The sequence below is a fragment of the Somniosus microcephalus genome, unplaced genomic scaffold (assembly GCF_052327205.1).
Source record: "Somniosus microcephalus isolate GS21.2 unplaced genomic scaffold, FLI_Smic_1.0 scaffold1924, whole genome shotgun sequence".
Classification (NCBI taxonomy): Eukaryota; Metazoa; Chordata; class Chondrichthyes; order Squaliformes; family Somniosidae; genus Somniosus; species Somniosus microcephalus.
The window spans coordinates 1-9,208 of NW_028227111.1; the positions used below are offsets into that span (position 1 = coordinate 1).

The 9,208-nt window shown below is 47.0% G+C and overlaps 3 non-coding genes across 3 annotated transcripts; all 3 read left to right on the plus strand.

Annotated features, from left to right (window-relative positions):
• The first annotated feature begins 762 nt into the window (after positions 1-762).
• trnal-aag (transfer RNA leucine (anticodon AAG)) lies at positions 763-844 on the plus strand. The gene has a single exon. It is a non-coding gene; the product is annotated as a tRNA-Leu (tRNA).
• Positions 845-4,789: 3,945 nt separating this feature from the next.
• trnal-aag (transfer RNA leucine (anticodon AAG)) lies at positions 4,790-4,871 on the plus strand. The gene has a single exon. It is a non-coding gene; the product is annotated as a tRNA-Leu (tRNA).
• Positions 4,872-8,816: 3,945 nt separating this feature from the next.
• On the plus strand, positions 8,817-8,898 carry trnal-aag (transfer RNA leucine (anticodon AAG)). Its single transcript has one exon. It is a non-coding gene; the product is annotated as a tRNA-Leu (tRNA).
• The last annotated feature ends 310 nt before the right edge of the window (positions 8,899-9,208 follow it).

A 9,208-nucleotide genomic window follows, 5' to 3' on the forward strand; every position in this document is an offset into this window, starting at 1 on the left:
CTCAGTCTCTGTCTCTGCCTCGTGTTAATCGCTCTGTCTGTCTCTCTCTCTCTCTTTTGTTTCACCAGTGTCTTTCTCTGTCCCTCCATTTGTGTGGCCAGAAACACCCTTTCCGGATTCCTGTGTGTCATTTTGTGTGTGTCCCATTGTCGGTGTCGTAATACAGAGTGTCCTTGTGACATCGTGCAGCCATGTCAGCCTGCAAACACGGGTGCTGCGGGGTCCGGGTCTCTGGGCGGTTTCAGGGCCATGCTATAGTTTTCAACACAGGCTGGATGCTGAAATTTGTCTCGCTAACACACAGCACTGTGGGGCATCGGAACCTAAGCACCAGCCGGGATTGTTTGCTAACCGACAGCAGAGTGTAGCAGCGGAAGCGTGCTGGTCCCATAACCCAGAGGTCGATTGATCGTAAGCCTTCTTCTGCTAGTTGCATTCTTATATACACCAACAATAAAATGCTCTATTGCTACCCCAATCAAACGCACTTAATTTTATCACACTTTACTTACACCAACTTCCTGCTTGCAACACACAACAGGGATAAATTTTGAATGAAATTTACAATGGGTGTGTTGCAGCAAACTTTTATTTATTAGTGTTGCCTTGTGAACACGTAGCTGCTTCTGATATAGTGGGTTGCATCAGAAGTGAGTTTGCCGTCCACGAATTTAATTTCCTTTTGTTTCCCCTGCTATTTACAAGACCAGGCCACATTTCAATCACCAGTCACTAGTTTCAGATTCCTTAGCGCACTGCCGTGGTAGCGTGGCCGAGCGGTCTAAGGCGCTGGATTAAGGCTCCAGTCTCTTCGGGGGCGTGGGTTCGAATCCCACCGCTGCCAGATATTGCGACATTTATAAATTTCGTCGCTTCACCACCAGCAGTAAACCAGGCAGGCATGCCGGTTTTGGGTCACCTTTTCCTTCAGTTGCTATTGACAGGCTGATCCGAATCGCAGAATTTCCTCTGCTCCATAATTGGCCCGAACCCCGCACCGAACACTGCAAACACCGTCACCCAACCAACTGAATTCAGACCGTTCACTCACTCGTCCCCACACCTGCTGCCTCTCACTTATTCAGATGCACACCACGTTTACTCTTTCTTCCATTTCTTGCAATCTATCGACCGCGCCCCCCCATTGCTGTCACTCTCGCACCCACCATCTCTCCGTCCTTTCCCCGTTCGCCCTTCCAATCTTGCCGGTTGAACAGCACCTCCCATTTGTTCCTGTGCTGCAATCCAATTAATTTAACACCAGTATCTTTTTGTCAATCGAACCTATCCAGACAGCGAAAGTTACATTAAGACATGGTTAAGAGAAGATCCATTCTGCAAAAGAAAAGGGTGGGGAGGGGATCTGGACTCTGACTTCAGGATGAGAGTCAGATGTGTTTTTCATACCATTAGTCTGGGGAAGTTGTGATTAGGAGGGCAAATTTTTCCTATTGTTCTCTTCTCTTAAATTATGATAAATTTCAGGCTCAGTGCGTCAGGTTTTGTTATCACAATTTATGCTTTACTTACAGCAACTTCCTTCTTGCAAAAAACACAAGAACCTGCAACACAACTTTCAAAACACTTTATTCGCACCAACATAAGCTGCAAATGCTGCAAACTTGGAGCAGCCTTGGCCTTCCCCTTTCTCTCAACGCATTCCTGCAGCGCCTTGTCGCCAGCACCAGATGCTGCTCTTGGCCTTTACACAACAGGCAATACCTTCACACAAAACGGAAGCCCGTTACACAACACGGAGAACCTTTACACAACAGGAAACACATTACTCAATAGCGGACATCTTTACAAAGCAGACAAAATCTCTAAACAACAGGGAAAATCTATACACAGCAGCGATCATCTTTACACAGGAGGGACCAATTTTATATAACAGGGAACATCTTTACACTACAGGGAATTTCTTTGCACAGCAGAACGCACCATCATGCAAGTCTCTCTTTTCATCTCAGTCTCCGTTTCCCTGGCTGTCTACCTCCCTCTCTGTTTCTCTCGCAGTCTCGGTTTTCCCTCAGTCTCTGTCTCTGCCTCGTGTTAATCGCTCTGTCTGTCTCTCTCTCTCTCTTTTGTTTCACCAGTGTCTTTCTCTGTCCCTCCATTTGTGTGGCCAGAAACACCCTTTCCGGATTCCTGTGTGTCATTTTGTGTGTGTCCCATTGTCGGTGTCGTAATACAGAGTGTCCTTGTGACATCGTGCAGCCATGTCAGCCTGCAAACACGGGTGCTGCGGGGTCCGGGTCTCTGGGCGGTTTCAGGGCCATGCTATAGTTTTCAACACAGGCTGGATGCTGAAATTTGTCTCGCTAACACACAGCACTGTGGGGCATCGGAACCTAAGCACCAGCCGGGATTGTTTGCTAACCGACAGCAGAGTGTAGCAGCGGAAGCGTGCTGGTCCCATAACCCAGAGGTCGATTGATCGTAAGCCTTCTTCTGCTAGTTGCATTCTTATATACACCAACAATAAAATGCTCTATTGCTACCCCAATCAAACGCACTTAATTTTATCACACTTTACTTACACCAACTTCCTGCTTGCAACACACAACAGGGATAAATTTTGAATGAAATTTACAATGGGTGTGTTGCAGCAAACTTTTATTTATTAGTGTTGCCTTGTGAACACGTAGCTGCTTCTGATATAGTGGGTTGCATCAGAAGTGAGTTTGCCGTCCACGAATTTAATTTCCTTTTGTTTCCCCTGCTATTTACAAGACCAGGCCACATTTCAATCACCAGTCACTAGTTTCAGATTCCTTAATGCACTGACGTGGTAGCGTGGCCGAGCGGTCTAAGGCGCTGGATTAAGGCTCCAGTCTCTTCGGGGGCGTGTGTTCGAATCCCAACGCTGCCAGATATTGCGACATTTATAAATTTCGTCGCTTCACCACCAGCAGTAAACCAGGCAGGCATGCCGGTTTTGGGTCACCTTTTCCTTCAGTTGCTATTGACAGGCTGATCCGAATCGCAGAATTTCCTCTGCTCCATAATTGTCCCGAACCCCGCACCGAACACGACAAACACCGTCACCCAACCAACTGAATTCAGACCGTTCACTCACTCGTCCCCACACCTGCTGCCTCTCACTTATTCAGATGTACACCACGTTTACACTTTCTTCCATTTCTTGCAATCTATCGACCGCGCCCCCCATTGCTGTCATCTCTCCGTCGTTTCCCCGTTCGCCCTTCCAATCTTGCCGGTTGAACAGCACCTCCCATTTGTTCCTGTGCTGCAATCCAATTAATTTAACACCAGTATCTTTTTGTCAATCGAACCTATCCAGACAGCGAAAGTTACATTAAGACATGGTTAAGAGAAGATCCATTCTGCAAACGAAAAGGGTGGGGAGGGGATCTGGACTCTGACTTCAGGATGAGAGTCAGATGTGTTTTTCATACCATTAGTCTGGGGAAGTTGTGATTAGGAGGGCAAATTTTTCCTATTGTTCTCTTCTCTTAAATTATGATAAATTTCAGGCTCAGTGCGTCAGGTTTTGTTATCACAATTTATGCTTTACTTACAGCAACTTCCTTCTTGCAAAAAACACAAGAACCTGCAACACAACTTTCAAAACACTTTATTCGCACCAACATAAGCTGCAAATGCTGCAAACTTGGAGCAGCCTTGGCCTTACCCTTTCTCTCAACGCATTCCTGCAGCGCCGTGTCGCCAGCACCAGATGGGGCTCTTGGCCTTTACACAACAGGCAATACCTTCACACAAAACGGAAGCCCGTTACACAACACGGAGAACCTTTACACAACAGGAAACACATTACTCAATAGCGGGCATCTTTACAAAGCAGACAAAATCTCTAAACAACAGGGAAAATCTATAATCAGCAGCGATCATCTTTACACAGGAGGGAACAATTTTAGAAACAGGGAACTACAGGGAATTTCTTTGCACAGCAGAACGCACCTTCATGCAAGTCTCTCTCTTCATCTCAGTCTCCGTTTCCCTGGCTGTCTACCTCCCTCTCTGTTTCTCTCGCAGTCTCGGTTTTCCCTCAGTCTCTGTCTCTGCCTCGTGTTAATCGCTCTGTCTGTCTCTCTCTCTCTTTGGTTTCTTCAGTGTCTTTCTCTGTCCCTCCATTTGTGTGGCCAGAAACACCCTTTCCGGATTCCTGTGTGTCATTTTGTGTGTGTCCCATTGTCGGTGTCGTAATACAGAGTGTCCTTGTGACATCGTGCAGCCATGTCAGCCTGCAAACACGGGTGCTGCGGGGTCCGGGTCTCTGGGCGGTTTCAGGGCCATGCTATAGTTTTCAACACAGGCTGGATGCTGAAATTTGTCTCGCTAACACACAGCACTGTGGGGCATCGGAACCTAAGCACCAGCCGGGATTGTTTGCTAACCGACAGCAGAGTGTAGCAGCGGAAGCGTGCTGGTCCCATAACCCAGAGGTCGATTGATCGTAAGCCTTCTTCTGCTAGTTGCATTCTTATATACACCAACAATAAAATGCTCTATTGCTACCCCAATCAAACGCACTTAATTTTATCACACTTTACTTACACCAACTTCCTGCTTGCAACACACAACAGGGATAAATTTTGAATGAAATTTACAATGGGTGTGTTGCAGCAAACTTTTATTTATTAGTGTTGCCTTGTGAACACGTAGCTGCTTCTGATATAGTGGGTTGCATCAGAAGTGAGTTTGCCGTCCACGAATTTAATTTCCTTTTGTTTCCCCTGCTATTTACAAGACCAGGCCACATTTCAATCACCAGTCACTAGTTTCAGATTCCTTAGCGCACTGCCGTGGTAGCGTGGCCGAGCGGTCTAAGGCGCTGGATTAAGGCTCCAGTCTCTTCGGGGGCGTGGGTTCGAATCCCACCGCTGCCAGATATTGCGACATTTATAAATTTCGTCGCTTCACCACCAGCAGTAAACCAGGCAGGCATGCCGGTTTTGGGTCACCTTTTCCTTCAGTTGCTATTGACAGGCTGATCCGAATCGCAGAATTTCCTCTGCTCCATAATTGGCCCGAACCCCGCACCGAACACTGCAAACACCGTCACCCAACCAACTGAATTCAGACCGTTCACTCACTCGTCCCCACACCTGCTGCCTCTCACTTATTCAGATGCACACCACGTTTACTCTTTCTTCCATTTCTTGCAATCTATCGACCGCGCCCCCCCATTGCTGTCACTCTCGCACCCACCATCTCTCCGTCCTTTCCCCGTTCGCCCTTCCAATCTTGCCGGTTGAACAGCACCTCCCATTTGTTCCTGTGCTGCAATCCAATTAATTTAACACCAGTATCTTTTTGTCAATCGAACCTATCCAGACAGCGAAAGTTACATTAAGACATGGTTAAGAGAAGATCCATTCTGCAAAAGAAAAGGGTGGGGAGGGGATCTGGACTCTGACTTCAGGATGAGAGTCAGATGTGTTTTTCATACCATTAGTCTGGGGAAGTTGTGATTAGGAGGGCAAATTTTTCCTATTGTTCTCTTCTCTTAAATTATGATAAATTTCAGGCTCAGTGCGTCAGGTTTTGTTATCACAATTTATGCTTTACTTACAGCAACTTCCTTCTTGCAAAAAACACAAGAACCTGCAACACAACTTTCAAAACACTTTATTCGCACCAACATAAGCTGCAAATGCTGCAAACTTGGAGCAGCCTTGGCCTTCCCCTTTCTCTCAACGCATTCCTGCAGCGCCTTGTCGCCAGCACCAGATGCTGCTCTTGGCCTTTACACAACAGGCAATACCTTCACACAAAACGGAAGCCCGTTACACAACACGGAGAACCTTTACACAACAGGAAACACATTACTCAATAGCGGACATCTTTACAAAGCAGACAAAATCTCTAAACAACAGGGAAAATCTATACACAGCAGCGATCATCTTTACACAGGAGGGACCAATTTTATATAACAGGGAACATCTTTACACTACAGGGAATTTCTTTGCACAGCAGAACGCACCATCATGCAAGTCTCTCTTTTCATCTCAGTCTCCGTTTCCCTGGCTGTCTACCTCCCTCTCTGTTTCTCTCGCAGTCTCGGTTTTCCCTCAGTCTCTGTCTCTGCCTCGTGTTAATCGCTCTGTCTGTCTCTCTCTCTCTCTTTTGTTTCACCAGTGTCTTTCTCTGTCCCTCCATTTGTGTGGCCAGAAACACCCTTTCCGGATTCCTGTGTGTCATTTTGTGTGTGTCCCATTGTCGGTGTCGTAATACAGAGTGTCCTTGTGACATCGTGCAGCCATGTCAGCCTGCAAACACGGGTGCTGCGGGGTCCGGGTCTCTGGGCGGTTTCAGGGCCATGCTATAGTTTTCAACACAGGCTGGATGCTGAAATTTGTCTCGCTAACACACAGCACTGTGGGGCATCGGAACCTAAGCACCAGCCGGGATTGTTTGCTAACCGACAGCAGAGTGTAGCAGCGGAAGCGTGCTGGTCCCATAACCCAGAGGTCGATTGATCGTAAGCCTTCTTCTGCTAGTTGCATTCTTATATACACCAACAATAAAATGCTCTATTGCTACCCCAATCAAACGCACTTAATTTTATCACACTTTACTTACACCAACTTCCTGCTTGCAACACACAACAGGGATAAATTTTGAATGAAATTTACAATGGGTGTGTTGCAGCAAACTTTTATTTATTAGTGTTGCCTTGTGAACACGTAGCTGCTTCTGATATAGTGGGTTGCATCAGAAGTGAGTTTGCCGTCCACGAATTTAATTTCCTTTTGTTTCCCCTGCTATTTACAAGACCAGGCCACATTTCAATCACCAGTCACTAGTTTCAGATTCCTTAATGCACTGACGTGGTAGCGTGGCCGAGCGGTCTAAGGCGCTGGATTAAGGCTCCAGTCTCTTCGGGGGCGTGTGTTCGAATCCCAACGCTGCCAGATATTGCGACATTTATAAATTTCGTCGCTTCACCACCAGCAGTAAACCAGGCAGGCATGCCGGTTTTGGGTCACCTTTTCCTTCAGTTGCTATTGACAGGCTGATCCGAATCGCAGAATTTCCTCTGCTCCATAATTGTCCCGAACCCCGCACCGAACACGACAAACACCGTCACCCAACCAACTGAATTCAGACCGTTCACTCACTCGTCCCCACACCTGCTGCCTCTCACTTATTCAGATGTACACCACGTTTACACTTTCTTCCATTTCTTGCAATCTATCGACCGCGCCCCCCATTGCTGTCATCTCTCCGTCGTTTCCCCGTTCGCCCTTCCAATCTTGCCGGTTGAACAGCACCTCCCATTTGTTCCTGTGCTGCAATCCAATTAATTTAACACCAGTATCTTTTTGTCAATCGAACCTATCCAGACAGCGAAAGTTACATTAAGACATGGTTAAGAGAAGATCCATTCTGCAAACGAAAAGGGTGGGGAGGGGATCTGGACTCTGACTTCAGGATGAGAGTCAGATGTGTTTTTCATACCATTAGTCTGGGGAAGTTGTGATTAGGAGGGCAAATTTTTCCTATTGTTCTCTTCTCTTAAATTATGATAAATTTCAGGCTCAGTGCGTCAGGTTTTGTTATCACAATTTATGCTTTACTTACAGCAACTTCCTTCTTGCAAAAAACACAAGAACCTGCAACACAACTTTCAAAACACTTTATTCGCACCAACATAAGCTGCAAATGCTGCAAACTTGGAGCAGCCTTGGCCTTACCCTTTCTCTCAACGCATTCCTGCAGCGCCGTGTCGCCAGCACCAGATGGGGCTCTTGGCCTTTACACAACAGGCAATACCTTCACACAAAACGGAAGCCCGTTACACAACACGGAGAACCTTTACACAACAGGAAACACATTACTCAATAGCGGGCATCTTTACAAAGCAGACAAAATCTCTAAACAACAGGGAAAATCTATAATCAGCAGCGATCATCTTTACACAGGAGGGAACAATTTTAGAAACAGGGAACTACAGGGAATTTCTTTGCACAGCAGAACGCACCTTCATGCAAGTCTCTCTCTTCATCTCAGTCTCCGTTTCCCTGGCTGTCTACCTCCCTCTCTGTTTCTCTCGCAGTCTCGGTTTTCCCTCAGTCTCTGTCTCTGCCTCGTGTTAATCGCTCTGTCTGTCTCTCTCTCTCTTTGGTTTCTTCAGTGTCTTTCTCTGTCCCTCCATTTGTGTGGCCAGAAACACCCTTTCCGGATTCCTGTGTGTCATTTTGTGTGTGTCCCATTGTCGGTGTCGTAATACAGAGTGTCCTTGTGACATCGTGCAGCCATGTCAGCCTGCAAACACGGGTGCTGCGGGGTCCGGGTCTCTGGGCGGTTTCAGGGCCATGCTATAGTTTTCAACACAGGCTGGATGCTGAAATTTGTCTCGCTAACACACAGCACTGTGGGGCATCGGAACCTAAGCACCAGCCGGGATTGTTTGCTAACCGACAGCAGAGTGTAGCAGCGGAAGCGTGCTGGTCCCATAACCCAGAGGTCGATTGATCGTAAGCCTTCTTCTGCTAGTTGCATTCTTATATACACCAACAATAAAATGCTCTATTGCTACCCCAATCAAACGCACTTAATTTTATCACACTTTACTTACACCAACTTCCTGCTTGCAACACACAACAGGGATAAATTTTGAATGAAATTTACAATGGGTGTGTTGCAGCAAACTTTTATTTATTAGTGTTGCCTTGTGAACACGTAGCTGCTTCTGATATAGTGGGTTGCATCAGAAGTGAGTTTGCCGTCCACGAATTTAATTTCCTTTTGTTTCCCCTGCAATTGACAAGACCAGGCCACATTTCAATCACCAGTCACTAGTTTCAGATTCCTTAGCGCACTGCCGTGGTAGCGTGGCCGAGCGGTCTAAGGCGCTGGATTAAGGCTCCAGTCTCTTCGGGGGCGTGGGTTCGAATCCCACCGCTGCCAGATATTGCGACATTTATAAATTTCGTCGCTTCACCACCAGCAGTAAACCAGGCAGGCATGCCGGTTTTGGGTCACCTTTTCCTTCAGTTGCTATTGACAGGCTGATCCGAATCGCAGAATTTCCTCTGCTCCATAATTGGCCTGAACCCCGCACCGAACACTACAAACACCGTCACCCAACCAACTGAATTCAGACCGTTCACTCACTCGTCCCCACACCTGCTGCCTCTCACTTATTCAGATGTACACCACGTTTACTCTTTCTTCCATTTCTTGCAATCTATCGACCGCGCCCCCCATTGCTGTCACT